Here is a 27,723-nt window from a genome sequence, read left to right as displayed (position 1 = left end):
CAAATAAAAATCAAATGATGGAGAAGATATAAGTGCCTTGAAAACACACATTTTAGTGGTGGAAGTGGTGGAAGGGTGCTACAGTTCCAGTAAAGTATGCCAGATTGTAATAGTCTGCTGCATTCTCCACAGCTGTGCAATAGTAATTAAAAATACACATTTTTGGAAGCATGTTTGCTTTGTTTTGCCTAGATTTGCATAATTCCTTTAGTGAACTGGGAACTAAAACAATGCACAGCAAGCAAATAAACTATAAACGGGCACACTGCATTCTCTGCTAATTCTTTCCTGTATTTTAAAGCAGATTTATCAGTACATTTAGACAGAATTCAAAATAGATGGAAGAAACCAGGTTGAAAATTTTCAAGGTTGAATTGAACCTGGATGTACTTAATTGGTTTTGATGTTATCCTGCACTACTTTCTCATTACTTTGCCTGGACTTTCTATAGTAATCATCACTTCCCTTCAGCTGCTTTCTCAACATTGAGTTTTAGCCTTATAAATGTGCTTAGATCACAGCACAAAGATAAAGGCCACAAGGGCTTGGGGTTTTATTGCTTGATGAAATGAAAAATTGAGGCCTTTTCCCACTTGACTGACTAACACCTCCCCATTTTCATCTCCTCATGCCAACCAGATCCCACTTTCCTGCTTTTTTTCCATTAAGAAACTTTAGAGGTTAAAGGGGTCACTTCTCCCAGCTCATTTCTCAGCAACCATGTGATTCCAATTGAATCTGGTCAAACCTGCGAAAGAGAGACAGAGGGGGAGAGATAGTAGCTGCTTTCCAGTTCACAAGGTCCCTATGTGGTGTTCAGATATGTTCAGATGTTCACTTGCAACATAGTGAAATAACAGCTGAATCATGCACATGAGTTTTGTATATGATGATTGGATATGTAAATTAATCTTTGGTGGGTAAACTTCCCTCTCCACTGATAATGTGTATTATTTTAAATATGTAATAATATGTTTTTAAAAAATAAATTAAATAAATAAATAAATACTGATGAATGCATTATTATAAATGTATTACATATTTTTTACAGTATATATAATGCATATTGTATGTTTATTGTATATTATTGTATGTTTATTTATTAACCCAAAATTCAGATAAATAAATAAATATAAACCTGCAAATATACAGTAAATTGCCTTTACAGGCAAATAATATATTTTATATAATTACTCACTAATGTATTATATACACTGTTTAATGTCATATATCAAAACATACTGTTATATGTATATTGTATATTTAAAATCATTTATTAGGTATATGATGTCATCATGCTATTTCATGACTTTGCAGACTGTTCTTTTTCAACCAGTTTAATCAAATAACATCTCAGTATGAAGTGAAATATAATTTCTTCCATATCTGAAGTGCCCTTTGTACTGAACATGTATACGAGTTGGAATCTAAATTAATACACAAATATCAGAATTACATATGGAGAGCATTTAGTTTGCTAAAGACCAGCTGACAGGAATCCCTCTCTCTGCCTTAATTAATTTTTAGAGTAAAGACTGTCAATGATTAAAGCGATAAATTCTGCTGGTGAGGGCTTTAATCAGTAATGGTTCATTAATGGCTAGATCCCATCTGCCCACTGCTTATGCTGGCAATAACCTTCACATAGAACTTTAAACATGGCTGCTTTGTTTACAATCACACTAAATGAATAACTTCTCAAATTTATTGTTGTTAAAAAAAAGCTTGAGGCCATTAATTCCAAACTATCTTCTGTTTATAACATATTCAATCCTTTTGGTAATAGAACAGCTTGTTAAAATTCTGCGATGCATTATAAATACTATGCATTCCATTCAAGTCTGCTTTTACACTGGTCGATAAGCAATACATTTAGAAATGCATACACATGCTGAATGAGTAGCCAGCGATGCATAAATCTCTGGGTGAAATCCTTGCACCTCTCAGATGTTGATTTCCCAAGAACAACAGACTTGGGAGCATGATAGGTGAGCCCTGGAGTCCTGCATTAATCATAAATTCAGAGGTAAAGTTAATGCAATGCAAAAAAAAAAACATTCAGTCTGACAGAGCATAACGCACTCCAAAACATCTAGTCTCCAGTGTTTAATAAAACAAATGAGATATTGCTGTGCTAATCTAAACCTGTCTTAAATGCAAATACAGTGTCATTAGGGGGTTTATTTTTAGAAAGGCCTGTGTTCTGCTCCACAAAATGTTTCTTCCCATAATGCCATGACCATTCCATGTAATGTGAAGAGACACACATTTGTGCTGAATACCACAGCCTTGTATTGTAGGACAGTGTCATTGTGACAACACCAAACCTGTTGGAGCCCTTATATGGCACTGTAACCCTAGCCAATTAAAAATCCCATTTCATCCTCAATAACACTTTATTCTGGATGGGTGAACTCAGCCTCCCCTGGTTTGCATGTCTATGGAGTAGGTGCATACTGTTCAAATGAGGCTTGAGTTCTTCTATCTGAGCTGGCCAGCTGGGTAAAGAGAAAGCAGAAGCGATTATCTTCAGCTAAAGTTAATGGAACCAACATAGCAGAACAGGGAATACTCTGTGTGAGAATTAGGATGACAGTTGAGTTTAAACATAGTTAACCTTTAACAGTTCTGTGAGACGAGATGTTTCATCCAGTTAGTTACACAAAAACATGCATCAATGTTGAACCTGAAGTAAAAATCAACAAAGTTGTCAATCTCAAATGATTTGGGTCCCTTAAAACTGCTTTATATCTGTATGCGGTGACTTAATAAGAAGTAGAAATAGTGTGCGTACACACTATTTAAGATTTTTTAAAATGAAAATGATTTCAGCATATTGAAATTGATATTTAGGAAGGATGCATTAAATTGAAAAGACTAAATTGTTACAAAAAATATATTTATATATTACAAATAAATGCTGATTTTTTCATTAAATAATCCTGAAAAATGTATCTAGTTATTTTAAGCAGCACAACTGTTTTCAAAATTTATAATAACAATAAATATTTACTGAGAACCAAATCAGCATATTAGAATGATTTCTGAAGGATCATGTTACACTGAAAACTGGAGTATTCAGCATTGCCATCACAGGAATAAATTTCATTTTAAAATTTCTTCAAATAGAACAGTTATTTTAAATTGTAGTAATATTGCACAATATTTCTGTTTTTATTTGTATTTTTGATCAAATAAATGCAGCTTAGTGAGCATAAGATATATATATATTTTTTTTTAAAAGCATTACAAATATTACCGACCTCAAACTTTTGAATGGTAGTAGTATTTATACATACACTATTACTAAAATAGAACTGCATATTTTAGAAGTTACACAAGTTACACTAAAATACCATTTTGATTTAATAGCATCTTTAAATTGCAACATTTGAAATGCATTTACTATTTTTTAAATACAGTAAGAAATCTGATACAGCCATCCAGTAATTATCTGTATCTCAGAATAGAAGTAAAAGCTTAGGTGGACCAAAGAACACAAACCAGGGAAATGAACTCTTAGGAGGGCTTTGAGTCATGAAAAGAGCAAACCTGCTGAGCAATCACAGCATGGGAGGCATCGCACACGGCTTTCATTAAACAGCACACGCTCGTATATTAAGAGACCTCTGGACCGTCGACGCTGAAGGCACAAACCTGCTGAGCACAAAAAGCATCTCAATCAATACTCTCCTCAGAAATGCCTCCTCTAGATTTTCAGCTGAATGTCTGCCGAAGTGTTTTACCTTACTAATGGATTTTTCCTAGTTCTGGTAGTCGCAATCACTACGCAGATTGGTAACAACATAATTTATATCTCATTATACTGTGTCTCAGATGCTAATCAAAGCAAGTGAGAGTCCTAGATTTTTAGCTTATATTTGTTAAATGGAGCAGAATCTTTTTGTATCTCCTTATTCCACTCATTCCTCTCCTACAATCACCACGAAGAGAACTGATTTCACTCTCAAGCCTGCTCTCTCTGGGATCCGCTGCTTGAGATCCGTTAATACACGAGTCAGGAAAACCCCTACACAGAAACAAAGCTTCCTTCTCCAGCCTTCTGTTTCAACATGACATAATCCAAGTGGGTGGATGAATCTTGCTTTTAGCGCTTGTGAGATGGCTTAGTTATATATATTTTTTCACCATTGTTCTGATACAATCTGCGCCAAAAACATGAAATGGTGTGAGGGAAAGGCAGAAATACAGCATTGATAGGCCTAGTACAAGGGATGCAGTTTACAGCTCCGACAAAAGATTCAGTGACACAGTGCTTTATAAGAGAAACAATGCAAAACAGCAGTGCGTTAAGTTCACACTCTTAAGTGAGAGTTCAAAATCACAGGATCTTACAGAGTTTGGCACACAAAACACAGAAAGACATTGTAGTAAAACAAAATAACTGCTCCGCGAGGGACAATTCTTACAATATAAATAGAAAATAATACAATCGATGGATTGTTCTGACCACAGAAAGTATAAAACGCAATTATCTATTACCTTTACAACTGATACTTTCCACTTTATTGCTAGCCTGGCAACAGCCTGTTTCTCTGTTCTTTTTGGTCCATTTGCACAAATCCTGCTGGGGAGAATATGGATTTTTGGAAAGCTAGAAATGCATGTCAGGTTGCTGACAGAATGCCATTTGATCCTGGCATATGACGGTATTCCTTAGAGAGAGGAATACAGACGACAGTGTAGTGGAGCCAGAGATAGATGAGTCTTTTGAGGAGTCTCACCTCCCACTTTCACATATGGCTGTGTGTTATTGATCTAATATGATGCTCAACCCACTCACAACAGGAAATGGAACTGTACGTTACTCTGCAGGGTCACAAATAATAAGCCCCAAAAAAAGGTGTTGATGTTTGTGGTAATATATTGCAGCAATAATAATTTGCATCGAATGAGGCTGGATGACTGTGATGTGTGACGGAGCTTTATTATGAATTCACAAGGAGCAGAAACACAGTCTTAATTCACCGTAGTGTGTGTATTAGTAACTAGAAATACATCTCATTCTTCACAGACATGCTATGACTGATGGTATCATCAATCTTCATATCTGGCTCTGCTTGACGATCTTAATTAAAATTCACAGCCTTACTGTTGAGTTTGCAAAATACAGATTTTGAAACAAGGATTTTAGGATTAAATCAAAATCAAACATGCGATTCTCTGCAAGGTGAGTGTGAGAGTGCTATTTTACAGTGGCTGTCACTTTGGAGCGCGATTTAAACCTTCTTTTCTCTGCTGAGCAAGGTAGTTTTTCACTTTTCCTTGAAACTTGTGCTAGAAAATGCTGATGTTTTTGCATAAAACAGAATGTTCTTTGCTGCTTTTTATATACTACAGAGACATCAGCTGTTCCAAAACCTAATGAGCTGCCTCACTACCTGACAGCATCTTAACAGAAATGGAAGCTAATTTGAAACGCTTTGCATAGCATTCATCATTCAAATAGTGCTCAATGTAATCCAAAGACAACAACAGCAAAACCAGTGCACTCCAACTCCTGAAGGATTTAATCTTATCAGTCAACTCTTTTATGTGAATGAATAGAATACAGCACAACCAGTCTAGTATGATTCCTAAAGGAATGATTCTAATGAACTGGTTCTTTTTAGTGAATCAAACACATACTGCTGCTCAATAAATGTAATCCTTTCAACTGTAAGTACACCAAAAATTATAAATATAATGATAACTATTAATATAAAAATTATTATATAAATATATAAAAATTGCTTTTATTCTGAAAGAAAAGAAGAGAGTCCTGACTATAACCATTCACTTCCGGTTTTGAGGCTACAATAATGGGCACTCAAGGAGAGCAAGGAGTTGTTGCAGGAGCGTTTCCGCCTGATGAATTCCCGCAGATCTCATTTCTATTTCTGAGTGAGTTTGAGAGCCCGCCTCAGCACCACAGCTTCGATCTATCATTCAGGGCTAGAGATGAGGATGAGTTGTCTATCACAGCAACGAAGGGCAGGTCTGACTGATCGGACGAGATTCTTCCAGCCTGTCCTGAGCGATTACACTCAGGACCCAACTGAAAGGAAAGGTCTCCATTACATATGATAACCCTTGTTCCCTGATGGAGGGAACGGAGATGTTGTGTCCCTTGTGCCACAACTCTGAACTGGGCGACTCAACTCAACTGTGTGGGTTGAGACGCTTCTAGACTATTCAGAAAAAAACGAGTGAGCAAATGCCATGCTGGCCTATTCATACCTGGATGTCAGGGGCGTGGCTAGCTATGCAAATTTTGCTTGCCAATTTCATTGGCCTTTTCTCAATTATGTCAGAGGAGTCTAGGCTCCCAAGTGCGACCCCTAGTGTCGGACCTTCGACACAATGTCTGCATTTCCTCCATCAAGGAACAAGGGTTTCCATACGTAACCGAGATGTTACTGACTGGTTGTTCACATTACAGTGTGTAGCTAAAGACACACATTGTTCATTTTGTCAGAAGTATTTACTAAAAGTAAATGATGACTGAATTTGAATGACTATCAAGTAAATGTTTAATGGTTTTGTTTGAATGTCAGTGGGCACCATGCGGCACAGAAAACAAACAAACTGAATTTCAGCTTCAATTGCTGGTGTATCAACATGATCACTGCACTCTCAACTATTCACAGCTGTTGGTACACAGAATTACCATAATGCTGTACACCACTATTTCTGTTATCAGGACGCTCCCAGAGAAACATCTGAAATTGAGGATGAGTTTTCAGAGCTAATGTTTTTGAAATGCTGAGATTCTTGTGCAAATTTTATGAGCATGTGCTCTTTCTGTTCCATAATTGGCTGCTGTTGCAATTTTGAAACCCCACTCGCTCAACACCTCTGGAAGATCGCCATCAGTCGCATTCTCTCGTAAACCAAATCAGAGGTGCATGAGAGGGATGAAAACACTCAGTAAAGCATCACCTCTGATTGAGCATCATTGTCTCTCGCTTGAAAAACGCTTTTGACAGCAAGCTATCTGTGCTACACAGCTGCGGTGCTCAAACGCTGAATTTGGCATCACAGCAGAACTTGGGCAAAGCCAGATGCCTTTGAGTGGTTGAGATATATGATGGTCCGGTCCAAAAAGACATGATCAGTCTTTCTGTCCAATTCTACTGACAGACAATCATTTGCTGATGCATTCCGAATGGACGCCAATTTAAAATCAAATCAACATTTTTGTATACTCAAACGTTTATTTTAAGGTTTTAATACATTGTATTTCTTACCTGTAAAGCAGTTTACGTTCTGTTTTTCCTACAAGTTCAATGGGAGATGTATTTTGAAAATGCATCACCACTAAGGAAATAAACCATGAAAGAATCAATAGTCAGCCTAGTGAACAAATTTGACAGTAGTATTGTGATTATTCATCTTAGAGACACAGTTCACCCAAAAATGAAAATTCTATCATTATTTACTCACCATCATGTTGATCTGAACCTGTACAAGTTTCTTTCTTCAATGCAAAACCAAAGTCAAGTCAAGTCACCTTTATTTTTTATAGAACTTTATACAATAGAGATTGTTTAAAGCAGCTTCACATTATTAAACAGGAAACTAACAAACTTCAAATATAAGACAAAATTAATTCTTCTGTAAAGGAGCTCTAAAAAGAAAGTGGCATCATTTTTCAGCTATACAGTCAGTTCAGTGTTGATTCAGTTCAGTTCAATAACAGCGTAAAGTACTTCATTTAAATTCAAATCAGCTATAAGCTGCCCTACCGAAGAAAGTAGTGTCGATATACAACTTGAGTCAGTTCACAGTGAACGACAGTGTCAGTGTCACAAAATACATCAATTATGAACAAATGTGATTCAGCTACAAAAGCAGAACACAGAATAGTGAGAGAAATTTTAAAGGCCTCATTCTTTTGAACTGAATATTCTTGGCTGTTCTGGTTCAGAAATCCAGTCTAAACAATTTGTTCATGATTTGGACTGATTCAATGATCTTGTTAAAAATGCTAACTATCCCTCTGAATAATGGTTTAAAATATGTTTTTTCCCAACACAAAGCTATTGTATGGCTTCAGAAGACTTGGAAATTCGGGCACAGAGTCCCGCAGAGGCACATGATTCGTATATGATGCTTTTTAATCTTTTTTTGAAGATTAAAAACTCCAGTCCCAATTGCATTGAAAAGAATGACCAAATGTATCTGTTCATGTTCCACAGAAGAAAGACATCCTACAGTTTAGAGCAACATGAGGGTAAGAACTTTCATTTTTGAGTGAACTGTTCCTTGAAAGTTTATTCAGGTTGCTCATACACCTGAAAACTTGATTCTGAAGCAGAAATAAGCATTCATCTATTCTTATGCTGACTTAGCATCTAACAAACGCCACACATCAAATGGTGTTTACTCAGTCATAGTTCCTCAACCACAATTCCCTAAATTCCTGCACTGAATATATTATGTTACATAAATGCTTGGCCTGCCTGGCTTAAAAATAACATTATGTCTTTCATTACCTTTTGCACTGCAGAGGTTGTGACATGCAATAACAGGTTTCATCATTCTGGTGCAAAGGTTGTAATGCAAACTAAAGCTGTTATTTCTGTGCCACGGTACTGCCTTTATTGCAGATACATGGGTGACCATATTGAAGAACATCAAATGCATTTAGAGCCTGAAAAACAATATGGGAAGAGAAAATAAAAGGGGACTTCTTGCCTTTCCTTCCTCTGCCTAGGCAGACCTGAGTAGAGAGAAATAAGAGGTTATAAATTTAAGATTGCAAGCAGGAGACACAAAATAACCGAGAGCCTCTGGGGACAACAGGGCTTTGAAAGATATTCTGATGAGGCTGGGGAGACGAGTCAAGAAATCAGATGTTTGTATCGACTCTGTTTGCATGAGTGAATTAGAAGCGGGAAACAATGATTACTTGTGTGGTGTCTTAATCTTTTTCATGACATTATTTAACAAGAAATCTGAGAATGAAGATGGGCTACAGTGCTAAGTTTTTGCTAGAATCTCAATATCTGTGCTAAAAACCACTGATCATATCTATTTGGTCTATACTTTTTCAGTCATATCAACTGACTGCACTGTCACATGACAGCAAAGAATTACACATGATAGAGCATATTAAAAATGTATAAACATAATATAAAACTACAGGTTCTGAATGACATACAGTATACTTTGAAGGTAATAAATAAAACTATATTTAAAACAAAATAATAATAAACATAATAATAAAATTTCATAAAATATTAAATATACTAATTTCTAATTTAATAGCTTTAACATTAAAATATAAATACAAAATAGCTAATGATAAATAAAATCCTTTACAGACACATGTAGTGGTCTCAGCATCATTCAAACCAATCAGATACTGCTCTGGTTTTGATCTGATAGGTCTAATGTGGGCCTGAGGCCATTATGCTGGTATTTATAGCTAGACATCAGATGAACCCAAGGCAGGGAACACATTTTTTCAATATTCTGGAGAGAGTGGTAGACAGTGTTCCCACCTGGGATTTTAATAGGTAGCTGTTTGAGGAACAAATTTTTGCAGAACATTTTTAGCCTTTTCCCTGAAGACGTTTTTCTTTAAATTGCCACCATAAAAGAATAGTTCATCCAAAAATGAAAACTCAACCACATTTTGTTGCTTTGCAGCCTGAAATGAAAATGAACACAGTTTTTGTTTTATCCAGCTGAAAGATATAACACCAACATGTCAGAGATTAAAAAACCGAATCACTGAGTTGGATAAAGGATCACCCTCCTCCTAAAAATTATTTGTAAACTCAATCAGGTGTAGCTAATCACCTTCTCAATGGCACACAAAGCCATTTGACTTTCATCTGTGATTAGCTCAGCATGAAAAGAGCTTTCCAGGAGCATTTCAGTTCTTGGTAGTGCAACTGAAACAAACAATCAACTATGGGTGGCAAGGCACTGTCAAAAGATCTCCAGAATAAAGTTGTTTACAGGCACAAGTCAGGAGATGGATTTAAAAAAAATAAAAAATTCAAGGGCTTTATCAATGCCTAGAGGCATAGTAAATTCTATTATTAAGAAGTGGAAGGTATTCGGTACAACACAGACCCTCCCTGGATCAGGACGGCGCTCCAAACTGGATGAAAGAGTCAGGAGGAAACTGGTCAGAGAGGTGACCAAGAGGCCTACAGCAACTCTGAAGTAGCTGCAGGAATTTATGACAAGGAGTAGTCATTGTGTGCATGTGACAACAATATCACTAATTCTCCTCAAATGTGGCTTGTATGGCAGGGTTGCAAGAAAAAAGCCACTCCTCAAGAAAGGCCACATGAAGTCATGACTGAGCTTTGCCCAAACACACCTTGAAGATTTTGAGGCAGATGAGACTAAAATTTAATTATTTGGCCTCAACACCAAATGATATGTCTGACGGAAATTCAATAAAGCTCACCATCCAAATAATAACATTCCTACAGTAAAGCATGGAGGTGGTAATATCCTCTTATGGGATGTTTCTCTGCAGCAGGGACTGGAGCATTTGGGAAAATGAATGAGGCAAAATACTGTTAAATTCTTGAGGAAAGTCTGCTGCCCTATGCCGTAAGTTGCCAATGGGAACAGGGGTGGAATGGCCATCGGGAGCACCGGGACATTTCCATTTCCATTTCCACATTAGCAGGTCGGTCAGAATTACATTTACATCATATTTACTAGGGGTGGGACGGTTCACTGAAAAAAATAGAACTGTTTGGTTCTCCACACACGGTTCAGCACGTGCTGGGACCGCTGTTCAACTTAAATCTGACAAAGCATCTGCAATATGGTTTACTATAAATAACACGTAAAACAAACAGGGTTCAGTTACTGTATGTTTGTGTTGATGGTTGAACATTCTGGCTTCCCAGAGATTACAACAACAGCAATAAAAAAAAAAAAAAAAAAAACCCCGTGGACAAACCATTCACTTTTGTTCAATATGAATACGTTTTACACTGGATCAGTGCATTCAATTTAAAGTGACAGTCTTTATATTAATCGAACACCTAAAACAACAAAGAAATCACTCATTTGCTCTTGATTGAAAAGCTTTTGTAACTTTAATTTGATTTATCTTTAATTTATAGTCTTAAAATATGATAAAATATATGTTTTTGATTTGATTACTTTTTCCATAAAACATTTCTGTACCTAAAACAGTGACTCTAATGCTATACCTAACTAAAAAACCCTGAAAAAGAACTGTCAGTTTATTTTTATTTGTACGCTTTCATCCAAAGCGATTGTATTTATTTGTAAAAACTTTCTTGTAGTTACAAATATATCTATAATGATAGAAGTTTTATGATCAAATGATATAACTAGCACAGTACTTAGATACAGTATTTTTTTTGTGCCAAATTTGACCAGAAATTTTGATTTTCCATTTCTAGCCTACAATATGTAGCCTAGTCTAAATATTTCTTTTGAAGGTGTCGAAGGAAGCAACAGCGCTCCTGCTGTGGAACAAGAGGGGTCGGACAGTTCAGCTTTTTAGTCAGAGCAGGAACCTTCAGGTAAAGTTTAAGCTATAAGCAATACTAAACATTCTGGCTATACTCTTAGAACAATATGTGCTTTAATGATTTATAAGATCATCAGTAGTAGGACTGTGATCATATGGACATACAATTGATGGCTGCACAATTAATATAGATTACTGAAAGTGCTTATTTCATATTGCAGAGAAACTAGATGTGCAGAGTGAGAGAGAGGGGGATTCAGGGAAAGATGATATAGATGGTGTATTCCTAGTGAGTTTTTGAGCGTTTATTTATTTATCCATTCATATTATGTATGGTAGTCTACCTGTTACATCAACTAACAGGATTAGCCTACAAGTTTAGCAGTCTGGTGGACACATGAATTGGGTGGTGGTGACTGCAGCAATAGATGTGGCCTGGGGTGGAGTCAAATTCCCAGCCTGATTTAGTGTCCCAGTCCGCCACTGAATGGGAAGAAGGTTTACCTTCCAACATGACAATGACCCAAAGCACACAGCAAAACGGACGACACAGTGGTTGAAGGAGAAAAGGGGAATGTCCTTGCGTGGCCTATAGTCAGAGCCCAGACTTAAACCCTGATTGAAAATCTGTGGAATGACTTGAAGACTGCAATCCACAAACAGTCACCATCAAATTGAACTGAACTTGAGCAGTTCTACGAAGAAGAGTGGGCAAATATTCCAAAGTCTAGATGTGCAAAGTTAGTAGAGACAATTCCCAACAGACTAAAGGCTGGAATTAAAGCAAAACGTGGTTCAACAAAATACTGATACAAGGAAGTGATCCTTTTTTCAACTCAGTGATTCTGTTTTTTTATTTTATTTTTTTCTTACATGCTGGTGTTATATCTTTCACTTATGTTAAGTTGCACTGAGTAAATACAGCTGGATAAAACAAAAACTGTGTCCATCTTCATTTCAGGCTGCGAAGCAACAAAATGTGATTATTTTAAAGGTGATTATTTTCTATACCCACTGTCCATACTACACACACACACACACACACACACACACACACACACACACACACACATACACACACATTATTTATACACATACACACACAAATACATATGTAATTTAATGTATAACCACAGAAAAAGTCATACATGTTTAAAATGATAATAAATAATGATCACGAACGAACTATTAAGATTTTACTTTAAGATTTTCAAACTCAAGCATTACTTTCATCCAAAACTATTGACAATTTCACTCTGCTGGAAGCATTAATTAGCAAGAACACAGGAAAAAAATAACCAAATAAGTAATTATTTCTTATTTCCCTTATTGCTTGTTTTTGTTTTTGTCTTTTCTCTTTCAACCAGAAATCCAGCTAACTTCTAAACACCTTAGGCAGTAATCAACTTTTTCTTTCTTACAAAAACTAAGAAAATCTGCTGTAGCTGAAATTAAAACTTGCACAAACCGCTAGTATAGAACAAAGTCATGATGCCCTGGGATCTCAGATGATTTAAGGAAGGGGAGACAGAGAAATGAGGCAGCGTACACTGATGAGATTTCATTTTTCTTTGATTTAACTTTGTTTAAAATGCCTAGTGGTAAGTGGGCAGGCTTCTAAATCTGCGACCATTGGAGTGAGTACCAATTGGGCCTTTTTTAATGAAACTTCAATTTAGAGTAGGATAATAAGATATTGCGGGGAACATTACCTGTGCTTCACACATTTGACAAGCTGATAAAGCACACTGCTTAGGCTGCGTATGCCTGCAGTTATCTGAAGTCGTTCCAAATTATAATCCATTTATACTCCAGTGAATGTATGCGGGTGATTCTTCAATTAAAACAAAAAACAAACTGCATACAAATGTGTTTTACAGCAAGAGATCACAGTAATATTGGTTATGGCAGCATGCTGAATCTCTTGAACATTTCCAACAGGAGGATGGATGACTACAGCACAGGTGTCAACAGGAAGAGCAAGGCAGTCTGGGTAAAAGCTAGTGTTCTGGCAGGATAAGACACTAATCATCTCTCTCTTTCTGTATCTGTCTTTTGCATGGAATCGTAGCGTAATTCCTGCCGAGGTGGGGTAATATTGAAGGATTCGGATGAATAGTTAGAAGGGGGCTGATTAAGCTATTTCATCAGCCTATTGTGATCCTGCGCTGACAGCCCTAAGAGCTTATTCTTGTGAAGCCTTGTTATTAAGTTTCTCCAGATAAGTCTAAGTGTCTGTTACTGGCATTTTGCATTATTTGCTGGGTTCACTGTGCTGATGAATTACTGTAACACGGTTTGGGTCACTGTGTCATGTTCAGTTCAGTTACTCGAGTGTCTGTCAGCCTAAAATGACTTTTATATAGTTTTAACACCCTCCTCTGATGAAACAGAAGGAGGGTGTTTAGAAGGAAACTGGTTACTTACGGGTCGTCGGATCGCTGGCGGATCCATATCTTAAAATATGTTATATTGTAATGATATCGCACAGTATTACTGTTTATAATGTATTTTTCTCAAATAAATACAGCCAGAGTGAACATAAGAGACTTAAAATATTAAAACATCTTACTGACCTCAAACTTGCTTATGGTAGTGTGAATAAAATTAACTATTATTGGCATAATAACCTTTTCGCATATGAAATCAGTAGCAACACTCCCACAAATCTCCTGAATACCAAATAGTAGCTGATATGTAAACGTAGATGGTCATATGTAAATCTGCTCATGGGTATGACATCAATATCCATATTTGCTGCATAAATCTCCATATAGTCTTATGGACTCGGAGAAAGCTTTGCTTTATGAATGTCAGAGCATATCTACATGGTTCATCAAACTTTTTTATTTCAAAAGATCCAGAAAAATCCTGGTTTCGAAGATATGTCCGCTCTATTGGGTGGAATCCACTTATATAAAAGAAATATCTGAACCTGACATTAACAGAGATGATGAAACAGATGAAGCAACAGGGATCGCTGCTCGTGTCATTTCTTTCGTGAGCAGTGACACACACGCACTCACTGCCAAAATGTGAAACAGCTTCAAATTGAGGACATGAGACTTGTTTAAGGATTAGCTGGCTTTGATAGGAAACATCCCACAAATGATCACAGGGAAATCATAGGGAGAAAGATTGCAGCCTCTGCCAGCATACCTGCGCTTTCGAAGGGAAAATAGAGCATGCACTGATTGATTATTTTAAAGAGAAGGAGCGATAAAGATGTAAATTAGCTTTGAATGTGTTCATACACACTTACAGGGGAACCCAGATATTTTTGGCATGCCTCTCCAGGCTCTGGCAAAAAAAGAAAAAAAAAAGAAAAATAGACCTAGAACAAATACAGAGCATGCTCATTTTTTTACTTTAAATTTTCTTTAGAAGATTATGTTTAATGCATTGACTGAATTTCTGTTAAGTCCCTGAAATGAAGGCTGTCATTCAAATGCTTTTCTAACATTCAGGTCAAATAAAAAACAATTCACTCACGGCTCCAGTTCAAAGACCGGAAGACATGACCAACGTGCTTAACTGCATCTCACACAGGCAGAACGAAGCTTTAAATTCCTAAATCAATACAATGTCCAATGCGCTGAGAAAGCAATAGATTTATTATTTATACATAATGATAGGAAACAATTATGTTGAAGCACACTGCAATTTGTCAGTTGTTAAATGCAAGCATTTGTGGGGCACTGGCTTACACAGAAGTAACTAAAGTATCTCAGACACAACAATCAAAGTTTTAATTTGTGCATATTTATATCTATAGTTATATCTATAGTTTAACAACAACAACAACAAAACAATATCATCCTGTCAGGGTTTATTTCGCAGTAATGATTGTAAATGATCCCACTTTTTTACGTGGCTACTCAACAAAAAAACATGAAATGTATAACAAAAAAAGATGAAAGACTGATTTGAGTAGAGATTATTTCAAAAAATGAATGATAATAAAAAATAGTCCAGTACAATCTACAACACAATCTGCCTAGCAACAAGATGAACATTGCAATAATATTACAGTAATACTAATAATGATTACAGTCAAGGTGAAGACTATGAAATATAAAATGCAGCCATTTAGTAATAGCAGATAAAGAAATTATTAGTAAAGAATGATTACAATGTATATACATTATATGAAAGCAATGTGAAACAGAGACTGTAAATGACCCCTTTTTACATGGCTACTCACCAAAAAAAACATTAAATAAATATAAAAAAATATGAAATACTGAGTCGAGTAGAGATTATTTTATTATCTTTCCTGTATATCATCTAAAATATGAAAATGCCGGTTGATTGACTGATTAGAATTCAGTACTGCAAAGAGCTGTTTAATAATAATTAATAAAGAATGATCACAATGATGCTAAAAGCTTAGTATATGAAAGCAATTGTAAAACAGATTTACAGAATTAAATAAGAGGCTCTTAATGATCCCTTAGAGACAATTGATTAGGTTCTAATGAACTTGTCCCGTCTTTAATGTGACCCTTAACTTTAGTGTAACAGTGTTAATTGATTACAATACTCAAGTGGGTTTTTTGTGCAAACATATGAATTGCATTGACTTCCTTGCATCCAGAACATGCTGGCCTACAGACATCTGTCTAAGGATATGAGCTGGCTGGAAGCCAAAAATAATGTTGATTAGAGCTTGCAGAGGAGCAAAAGTGATTTCTAATAGCTGTCAGCATCCATTTTTCAACAGACGGCATCACGCTGTCAATCATGGACAGCAGGATAGTGGGCAATCAGTTTGACCAGCCTGATTCTTGGCTGTTTATTCAATTTGAAGTAATCAGGGTCATAACTGAACTTTCTGCCACACCTGCCAATGGGTTAACTGAGAAAATGTACCAGCCATAAATTTCTCCTAATGGCCAAGAAACTATATTGCATGATAACCTGCAATTTATATATATTTTGCCCCTATGTCACTATGATTTTGTAGCGGACAGCGCAGGTCACTATGTCACTTGCAGCATCATATAAACAGCTTGAGCCAGTCTGCAATCTATGAAACCACACCATTCAAAAAAACATGATTTCATTCCTCACAATTTCACTTTGGTTGTTTAATATTAGCAATATTCCTAATGTGTCATGGCTTTGAACAGAACAAAAAGCATAAAGTAGAAGATGTGTAAGCATTTGGTGTGTGAATTCTATGTCTTGATTTAAAATGCTCAAGTCATGTCAACAGTAAAGTGCAGAGTATTGTTTTAACTGTATAATTCAAATTTAATAATGTATTATGTTGCAATTCCTAATAAAGTTACTGTATAGTATAAATATTTTGTGCTGCAGTATTGGGAATGTAAAATTCCCTGTAAAACAACATCCCTGTGCATGCGCTCGCTCAGCATGTTTCTCACCGGGAAGCGCCACAGAGCTGACAGGACCTGCAAGGTACATCTGAGGCGATCAGTGTTTCTCTGGTGAAACAAATGCCGGGACAGCTGTTCCAGCTGGCTGAGTAAAGCTGACCTCAGACAGAACACTCCGGAGGTGGATCTGTGGAAAGGTATAAGAGATTCAAGGTGTCTGAAGCTGCAGCAGCAGCACATTGTTGATCCAGCCTTATCTCTTGTCTTAAGACTATTGTGTGATGTAGTAAAGTGGTTCTGAACTGACTCAGAGAATAAGCTGACATCGAAGAAACAAAGCAAGATGAGTTAGGCAAAGTAACCTTTGAATATAAATCCCCATGACAATGTAGCGACAATTGGATAACCAGTTGTCCTTGGATAACCTTTTCTAATGCACATAGCCTACCTTAAAGGGATAGTTCACCCAAAAAAATCATGTTGTTTCAAACAAGTATGACTTTCTTTCTTCTGCGGGATACAAAATAATATATTTTGAAGATTCTTTTTCCCAAACAATGAAAGACAGGGGAGTCCAAAACAACACATTTCTAATGGCCACGATGGAGCATGCTTTGAGCGCTAACAATAGTACAGCTGCATGTGTGAACAGTCAAATGCTCATTATGGCAAATAAACAGTAAAAACCTTAAACAGAGAAGATGAAAAAATTAAATACGTGTCAGAATATTGGATCCGTGCATTAGGACTTGCAGTGTAAATGCAGTCATGGAGCTGTGTGAATTGGGATGCAGACATTGCAGAAGGCTACAGGGCTTACCATGTAGAGAACTTCAGGTAAACTTTTCTTAATGAAAACATCCTAGATAAAGGGCTGATCGGATTGTGCAAGGAGAAACGGGTTAGGGTGTCAGAATATAAGTGTGTCCATGCGGTAGATGTGGGCTTTAAAGTCAGAGTGCTAAAAGCACTGATCAAATCTATACAGAATACAAACTAATGAAATGCATGATAAGCAGCATTCTGAATGGAAAAAACTTGGTACTTTGACATTAAACATACATACATATATAAATACGTTATTCACAAGAGATTAACACTTTATAAGGTTCCATTAGTTGAATATTAGTTAATGTATTAACTAACATGAAGAAACAGTTGACAAAATATTTATTACAGTATTTATTATTCTTTGATAAATAGTCATTTATTGTTAGTTCATGTTAATTCACAGTGCATTAACTAATGTTAACAAGCAAAAAAAAAAAAAAGATTTTAATAATGCATTAGTAAATGTTTAAATTAACATTAGCTGAGATATATAGAATATATAGAATATTTAAATATATAAGAATAAATGCTGTAGAAGTATTGTTCATGCTTAGTTCATAATGTTAACTAATGAACCTTATTGTAAAGTGTTACCAATATTTCACTTTATTTTCTTTACACATCATTCATATAAAGATTTTTTTTTTATTTTTTTTCCTTAATTTGGGTCATTAATATTTTAAACAAGTAGCATTTTGCATTTAAAGTGGATTTTCATAGCATGGTATTAAAAGTATATATATATATATATGTGTGTGTGTGTGTGTGTGTGTGTGTGTGTGTGTGTATTTATCATTTATTAAGTCTCAAAAGACTATGCATTTTTTTGATTTGAATTGAAAAAAAAAAAAAAAAAAAAAACGTAATGTAAAAAAAAAAAATAAACAATTTAAAATAACTTTAAATGTATTCCTGAAATGGAAAGCTGAAATGTTAGCAGCCATAATACTAGAAATTAAGAAAAATTTCTCAAGAAACATTTTTTTATTATTATTAATGTTGAAAACAGTTGTGCTGGTTAAGATTTTTCGGAAACTGTAATACATTTTTCTTTAGGATTCTTTGATGAATAGAAATAATTTGTATTTTTTGTCACTTTTGGCCAATTTAATGCATCCTAATGTAAATAAAAATGTTCTTTTTTTTTTAACAAAATGAATACCGCATGCTTATATATGTATGAAATCATACTGACCCCAAATATTTGAACAGTCGTGTATAACATCATGACTACCCATATAAATTTTCTATTTGGCTAAAAAAAAAAAGTTAGAGCAGCAGGAGAGACTGTCCTGTTGAGCACAGAAGAAACTGCCAAATATTTCCCAATGAGCAGAATAGAACAGTAATATTTTTGAGGTTAGCATGTGACTGGTGCAGTGAGACAACCAACTAAACTTCCTTGTAGTAGTCCACGGACTGAGCAGTAATTACGACTCCATTCATGTCAATGAAATAACAAGCTGGTTCTATTGGAGTGTTTAAAAGAAGACCAAAGCATGTGCACTCTATTAAAAATCTGTGATTTGGTCAGAGGCTGGCTACATGCCTGGCTGTAATGCCATTGTGGCTCTCAGGAGCAGCTGTTCAGTGGTGAGTAATTTGACAGCAGGTTGGATTTTGTTTTGTGGAGATAACAACAGGCTGTGAAGATGATTATGGTGCACTGACTGAAACCACCGCTACACGCTGGCAGTCCTGTGGGCTTCTACTTGAGGTTCAAACTCTCAGAGCAGAATGGAGTGCTCAGAAATGCTCCAAGACCACTGATGGGAAAATACAAGTGAGGCAGATTCCACTTCTGTGCTCAACCAAGTACTGGTTACTGGGACATCTTGTTTATTTAATGCAGAGCTTAGTAAAGCAGGCCTGAAATGTGGCTGTGGCAAGCATCAAGGTTACTATTGGTCATTCTTAGGGGTAGGGATTTAAACATCTTGAAAAAGATTTTATTGTGTGTTTCCAAGAAAATGGCAATAAATAAAATTAGTTTTTGTTTTTTTCTTTAAAATGCATTTGTACTTCTGTTTCAGAATAATACATTGTTCTATTGTTCTTAATTTTAATGAATTAGTTGTTTTTGCTTAATATGTTTAATAAATGTTAAAGGTTGTTAAAAGATTATATTATTTGATAAGATGGACTCTAGAATAATATTGTGTTTATTTATCTTTTTATTTTTGACATTTCTATGGTTCATAAATGTTAAAGGTTGTTAAAAGATTATATTTTTTGATAAGATGGGGGTATTTGTGATGCGTTTATGGTGGGGCAGTTGGGGGTTAGTTGGGTTGTTCGAGGTCACCTCAGTCATGGTATACCCGGCCCGAGACTCAAACCCACAACCTTAGGGTTGGGAATCAAACTCTCTAACCACTAGGCCACGACTTCCCCCTCTATTGTCTTTGCATGAATGTGTTCTCCACTGAAGCCACACATGGCTAATAAAACCCAGACGTATAACAACACTGATTTAAACATCTTTACACTTCCTCACATCCTGGCCTCTAATACATGTCCCAATACACAGAACTCTCCTGAACAAGTGTTCAATAACTGAAAGAAAAGAGAGATTGATTTCTCCTCTGCTCTCATCCATCAGTGTCTCCAAAATGAATACATCCATCTGTAAGCATATTGCTTATCGACCCCAATTAAACTAAGATACAAAGCAAATGTACAATTATCAAGATGCTTTACGATGTTGTACGAGGCTGTTTGTCATTTGACAGTTGATCCTGGGCAGTTGTGGCCTAATGGTTAGAGAGTCAGACTTGCGATTCTATTCCATCCTCCATGAGCAACAAATCTGCTAGTCTTTAATTTGAATAAATCTATCAATCAAGTAATCATAGGCTTACATTTATTCATTTAGCAGACAATTTTATCCAAAGCAACATTCAAATGAGAAACAATCTAAAACAATCAGTTTAAAATCTTAGGAAAAGTAAAGGCAGCAAATGCAAGAGCTATAATCTAGCCACTGCTTAATTAAATGTTATATTTCATTTCTACATTATATCTACAGCCTCTTTGGGATGTATGACAAATGTTATGCAGGAGCATGTCTTGCAATTGCACTCGGCTCTATTTTAAGTTCTCAGAGCTGTAAATTATGCAGAGACTGGATTGTAGCGGATGTGTTGATATCCTCCTCTCACATCTCTGACACACAGTGTAGTCAGGGCTAGCATAACAGCAGGATTCTAAATGTGAGAAGCTTAGTCACAAAATGAACTTCCTACTCTTGGCAACGTCATTGTGCTGTCATCTGATTTTTTTTGTTCTAGCTCACGTGTACTTACAGATTTTGAAATTTTCAGTTTTGTGGAACAAGATATGTTGCTGTGACTGTTTTGTAGTCATACAAAATTTATGGAGGCTTTGTATGGAGGCTTTCCGCCACAGGATTGAAAAAAAACAAAACAATAAATAAATTAATTAATAAAATAAAATAAAATAAAATAAACAAAACAATAAATAAATAAATTAATAAAATAAAATAAAATAAAAAAGTGAGAGTGACGTGTGGACAAGTGGTGGCCCATACACAGAATTTGTGCTCTGCTTTTAACCCATTAAAATGCACACAGTAGTGAACACACACGCACCGTGAGCAGCCTTTTTTTTTTTTTTTTTTCTGGCACCGGGGGAGCAGCTGGGGGTTCGATGCCTGGCTCAAGGGGTCTCACCTCAGTCATGGTATAGAGGTTGGAAGACAGAGTTGGTCATTCACTCCCCCACCAACTACAATCCCTGCTGGTATCGAGACTTGAACCCATGACATTTGGGTTACTAGTCCGATTCTCTAACCATTAGGCCATGACTGCCCTAATAATAAGGTAACTGAGACTTTTTATATCTTCCACTTGCGATTTTAACATCTTGCAATTCTGACTTTAAATCTATTCTGAGCTTTTATCTTGCAGTTATGTGTTTATGAATTCTCATTTATAATTCTTGCATATAACTGCCAATCATGAAGGGAAAAAAACAGAATTGAGAGATAAAACAGAAATGGTGAGATATAAACAGAATTGTGGGGGAGGGGGGGATAAATCACAATTGCCTTACATGCATATTGTATTGGTTTCTATGTTGCAGCTCAGGAGAAGGACTACAAAAAACACTTCCGAGTAGCATGGTGGCAGATTGTCTGTTAGATTCGAGCCTGCCAAAATTGGGGATGTGATAAAAAAGGAAAAGGAAATTAAAACCTTTTAAATGCACCTCACATTATTGATTGTTCCATCTACAAAGCATCTGCCTTGAATTGCATTATATCAGGAGAGTATTCATGGAGCTCAAAGTTTTAGAGAACAAGACACCTGTCTGATGCAGCACATGAAACCTAAGCAGAAATATACATGCTGAGAACATGCATTATAGCATCACAGATGCTTGTAAAACACCTTCATAAAAGCCTCACAACACCCTACAGCAGGATCTTCATATCTGGCCCACGAAATCCACATTCCTGCAGAGTTTAGCTCTAATCCTAATCAAACACACCTGAGCATGCTAATCAATGTCTTCAGGATCATTAGAAAATCACAGGTAGGTGAGTTTGATCAGAGTTGGAGCTAAACTCTGCAGTGCATTGACCGTCCAGGGCAAGTTTTGAGGAACCCTGCCCTACAGCTATCAGATCACACAAACCCATTTACCCCGCTGCTTGATCCCACAAGGAATACAAGGCTAAAAACTGTCTTTTTTTACACATTTGAATGCCTCAGTAGAAGTGCATGAAATTACACTTCAAATTGGCATGCATTTTCCCTCCCTACAGGAAAGGATGCATTCCCATGTCTTGGTACATTAATCAACTGGAAATTGAGACAGCGGGTGAACACACTACGGCTGTCACAGAGCCAAATATACAGTAATGTAGAACTTCCACCGTCTCAAACAAACCAGAGGGTCTCTGGTATCACTCAGTTCATTAACATTTTATACAGAGAATACAACAGAACAGCCCTCTGGAGTGAGACTGTCTTTTTACACTGATGGTGAGGAAGGGTCACACTTCACACTTTTCTGAACCTGCAACACAGAGGGTTCTGCTTCCTAGCGTGTTTCCAGAGCCAACACAAAACCGCAACAAATGGCCTCAAATCTAGGTTGTTTCCCAACCTATAAAGTTCCTGTAGCAGGACTGCCAACATCCTTCAAACAAGAACCTCTTCAAAACAAACAGCTAACATCACGAAGAAAGAGGTGTTAATTAGATAACACGTTTACTCAGTGTTAAAGGGATAGTTCACCCAAAAAAGAAAAATCTGTTATTATTACTCTTATTTATTTAATTTCTTTCTTCTGTGGAACATAAAATTAGATTTCAACAATAGAAGTCATTGGTCACCAACATTCTTTAAAATAACTTATTTTTTGTTTCAGAGAAGAAGAATAAAGTCTAACCGGTGCAAATGACATGATGGTTACATAATCTAAAATTTAAATCAGCAGCGCCTCAGCGTAATGCTTTGACATGCGCTAAAAAATTGAGGTCCCCAGGGATGTTTAGTATATTCTTGTTAGATTTATCCTACAATATTCAGACATTTTTATATCAAGGGAGATAAATAACTTACAGAATTAAATAGAAGCTAAAAGGCCTGAAAAATGTTTAGTTTGAAGTAAAAACTCCAAATTGAAGTGGTCTGTTTGTCTGGGAATTAGTTCTGTTATACACACATGCCTCTAATCTGCATTTATGTTCATCTTTAAAAGCATTTTCTAAATGAAATACTGCACTTTTATATGGAATACATTTCACTGCATAAAAGGCAACAGTCTCGTGATGTTTCAAATTATGTCATTTTAGAGTTCTCTCTGAATTGTGCTCAAGATATGTGAGAGAGCCACAAAAACAGATTGTCATGAACAAAGTCACTGACGGATGTCTGAATCCTTTTATTGCATGAATTCAACATGATTAGTGCTTTCTTTTACTGCTGAAACAATACTTACTTTAATAGTTTGAGTAAGAGTGATATCACACAATATGCATTTTTTCAAAACAGTGAATGTTCTAGATAATGAGAATACAGTTATATTTTAGATCTGACCACTGAGGAGATGTGGCATGGATGTGGCTTCTCACAGGCTTAAAGAGACAGTTCAAATATTCAGAAGATCTAAGGAGTTTCCTCTCTTAATCTATTCAGATCAACCTTTGCTGTCCTGTAACGCTGTCTGTCGGATGTCAGATTTGAGCGATGTGTAGTGTGAGGGGATCTTCAGAAGACATCCAAAACAGAAGTGATCCATCTTAAACTATCACCAGAGCAGCTACTAACCAATATATCAATCAGTCAGTATGACAATTCACGCAATAATACAGTCTACAGTGTAAATATCTTTTCAAAGTATTATTACTGGATATAACAATCACTACAATTATAACATAATATAATATACTAAAGTGCAAATATGCTCTAAATTATAATTATTATTTCTCAACATTTCAATACACATATCTGACCTTAACATTTATATTAGTAAATTTTTAGTTACTGTTACTCTTTACAATTCAAAAGTTTTTGGTCAGATTTTTGTAAAGACTCGCTAAGGCTGAATTTATTTGATCAAAAATACTGTAAAAACAATATTAATGTAAAATAAGTTTACAATATATAAGTTTCAAATATCAGTCCTTTTGGAGAGACAATATAATCATAATTGAATCACTATTAAATCAATAGATCTGAGCTGCTGGTGGCCTTTCTTTGCTGTAAGGTAATTATATTTTAATTCAAGTCACATTTTAAACTCCAGCTTGATCCTATTAAAGAGTGAGATGGGAATGGCCTTTGCTCGCTAAACTACTAATCTACTTCTACGCCTGCCACCTGATGTTTCGTGTAAAGACTGACTTGTAATAAAACTCTGGGCCTTCAACACCACATAATGACAAAAAGTAACACCAAACAGTGTTTCTATTACTTTACACACATGACAAGCTGAAGTTAATTTCATCATAACAACTCTATAATGTGAGTACTGTACATCGACTGTTAAAAACACTGGCTGTCAATCACGTCATTTGTGTCTTTTGCATTTATTGGTGGCAATTGAGCTGATTGGGTTTATGGGTTTTTAAAATATTGCATTAAATTCAGATGTTTGATTGCTGTGAGATCCTAAACAGTACTGCAGTATCTGTATTGAGAATCACTGTTTTTCATAGTGTCTCATTTCTCAGTGACCTTTTCCTCATACAGTCCTTGGGGAAGGAAACACTTGAAAAATGCATTTCACACATCAAAATAAATGCAAGACCTTCATGTACTTTGACCCATTTACTGTGATGCTTCTTTAACCTGGCCTGCCTCGCGGTTATCTGCAGATGTTAATATTTGATGTCTGTATGGTAAGAAGGATCAAGGTGAACCTCAGAACTGCTTAATGTTTTATCACTGCGTTTTTGCATGTTCATTTTTTGAAGGGGTCTGCATGGAAATTGTAAAGCAGAACTACAAATAATGAATCCTTTCTGAGATGCCTTTTTCATAAAAAAACCCCAGCTCATTTCAACAAAATGTTGCAGTTCACTGTCTCCTAATTATAGTCTTTCTCTCAGTATTACCTCCAATTACAGCAAAACATCTCCTCTTTTAATGTCCCTTGCTGTGTCACTCTCAACCTGATCAACACGTTTTTTTACACCAAATTACACCCACCATCCAACCAATTAATATTTAGTAAATGAGGACATTTCAGCATATTTATTTGTTTATATACTTACCGGTTTCACAGCCTCTCCAAATAATGATTTTACAAAAATGTCTTCTAAAACTGGTATTTATGCACAAATACACAGCAGAATGAGCTAATGGATCGTGTGGGTGGATAGGGTCATGCTGCCGGACAGATGGCTAGACAGTGTTGATCAGCCGCCTTATCAAACATAATAAAAAGTTTGGATTTGTGGGACTGGACCACTGTTTATGGCAAATTCATAAGTTCACATTAGCCAACAATATTATGTATTGGATAACATGTACAACATGGAATACGAGTTAATCCATAGGTATGTGAGGGGGTTCGAAAAATTCATGGGAGCACCTACTATTACAGGGGTTAATTTAATTTGTGCAGCAAAAAACAAACAAAACACAGGTCGTATATTAGTGTAGTATAAGTTGTGTTTAGCAGTGTTTTAGTCAGACACTCAGTGAAATGGTTGGCTTGTCAGACTTCCAAAAAGGCCAAATCATGCAAGTCCATTTAGCAGAAGCATCTGTAACCTAATCAGCCCAATTTGTTGGTAATTTAATATTTAGTATGGCAAGACTTCAGTGAAGAAGGCGGCGAAAAATTAAAATGAATGAAAGGGACAATCAAACATTAAGAAGGACTGTGTCCAAACAACAGAATTATCGAGGTAAAAGAAACAGCAAACCTCAATTATTTATCCTGAATACCGTTTCCATGAAAACTAACCACAAGAGAATATCACAAAGCCAACATCCATGAAAGAGCTCCAGCTGCTAAAACTTTTTATCACAGACATCAAAGTTGGAGGACCAAGATGAACTTGAACTTACTTGAATATTATCGAAGCACTTTGAGCAGTTTTGGAGAGAAAAGTGAGAAACAGATTCCTTCCTCCAACTGGCAGATGTCTTCATAGACATTAATAAATATTATAATATAAAGACATATTGCCATTTCTCAGTTGTTCACATTATTTTGTACAACCCCTGTAGCTATTGGTTCACATCAAAATGTAAGGAAAGGACAGTTAGCACTGATTTCATAACCCTGGGTTATAAAGACCTGCTTTAGAGATATTCTACATCTCTAAAACGTAACAGTGAGACGTTTAGAATCAAACAAGCTATCATAAACTGCCTCAGTACTTACTTCATTAAATATTAATGCACTTTGTACAACTGCAAAAACTTTCTAGCACTTAGACTTAAATTCATTAATAACTGGAGTAATAAAAACATGAGTATTTTTGCTGCATGTTTCAGAACAATTCTGGAGTTCCTAGAGTGAATCTACATGGCAACATTTCCACAGATTATTTAAGTTATTAAACGGGTCATCTAATGTCTTTGGCCAATCAAGTCTATTTACCATATAAATATGCAAATAAGTAATCCCAGCGTTTACAAACGGACACTGTTAAATCTTGAAACTTGACTACTCATGGTTAATTACTGACCCAAGAAAATATGAACAGTGTGACAAGACACAAACCAGACATGATAACCCAAGATCCTGTAGGTTTAAGAATAAACTTGTGAAAAAGCCCTGGCTGTGTATATTGAGTAGAATAAATCCACAATACAAGAGTGACCTCTAGTGGTTACAACATATGTTCACACAATACATAACAATTGAAATGTGTCCCTCTAATAGTTATATTTTGTCTATATATGATAAAATAATATTTATTTGACATATACAGTATGAATAAAAAATTAAATGCATAAATATATTTTTGAAAAGGTCAAACGTGCTTGACTAAAACCACTATGTAACGCTTTTCCTCGAGTAGATTCTTTTGAACTGTTCATTTCACTGAACCGGGTCAAAATATTTCAGTAGTTCAGTAGTAGTCGACAAACTTATTCCATACTTTAAAACGTTCCAATGCATCCATATGCTGTTGTGTATTACAGATTTTTAGGTGACTTAGTTCTGTTTGTTGCAGCCATGATTCAGTTCTTAAATAAACGGGTCATTAAAACATAATTTGCATAAGTTATGACATTATTATTCATATTAAAAACTGTATTGTAATACTCTTTTATAAATACTAAACAAAAAACATATTTAAAGTGATTACTGATTAAAAAGTACTTAAATCCATTGAAAATAGTCTGTCAAAATGCATAAATGTAAATTAATACCAACTCTATTTCGTATGTGTACATAAAACTGTCTTACCATCAAAAAAGAAACATTTTTTCGGTGCGTTTAATTTCTGCTATTCGTTTTCGCACCGTCACTGCAAACAAGCGTCGACTCACCCGTCGCTTCTCGGCTCATAGTGATTCATAGAAAAGATTCGACTCAAAAGAACAATTCATTCACGAGTTGGAATCGGGCGCG

General features: G+C 35.8%; 1 long non-coding RNA gene across 1 annotated transcript; it reads right to left on the bottom strand.

Moving 5' to 3' along the window:
• Positions 1-1,354: 1,354 nt before the first annotated feature.
• Positions 1,355-27,722, bottom strand: LOC122149013. The gene is made up of 4 exons (XR_006162794.1): positions 27,559-27,722; positions 16,873-17,011; positions 3,553-3,657; positions 1,355-2,003 (listed from the first exon to the last, which is right to left on the bottom strand). It is a non-coding gene; the product is annotated as an uncharacterized LOC122149013 (long non-coding RNA).
• Between the last annotated feature and the right edge of the window lies 1 nt (position 27,723).

Source organism: Cyprinus carpio, chromosome A20 (assembly GCF_018340385.1).
Source record: "Cyprinus carpio isolate SPL01 chromosome A20, ASM1834038v1, whole genome shotgun sequence".
In the NCBI taxonomy this organism is placed as follows: domain Eukaryota; kingdom Metazoa; phylum Chordata; class Actinopteri; order Cypriniformes; family Cyprinidae; genus Cyprinus; species Cyprinus carpio.
Note: the sequence above shows the minus strand (reverse complement) of the source record. Positions and strands in the feature narration are given on the sequence as shown.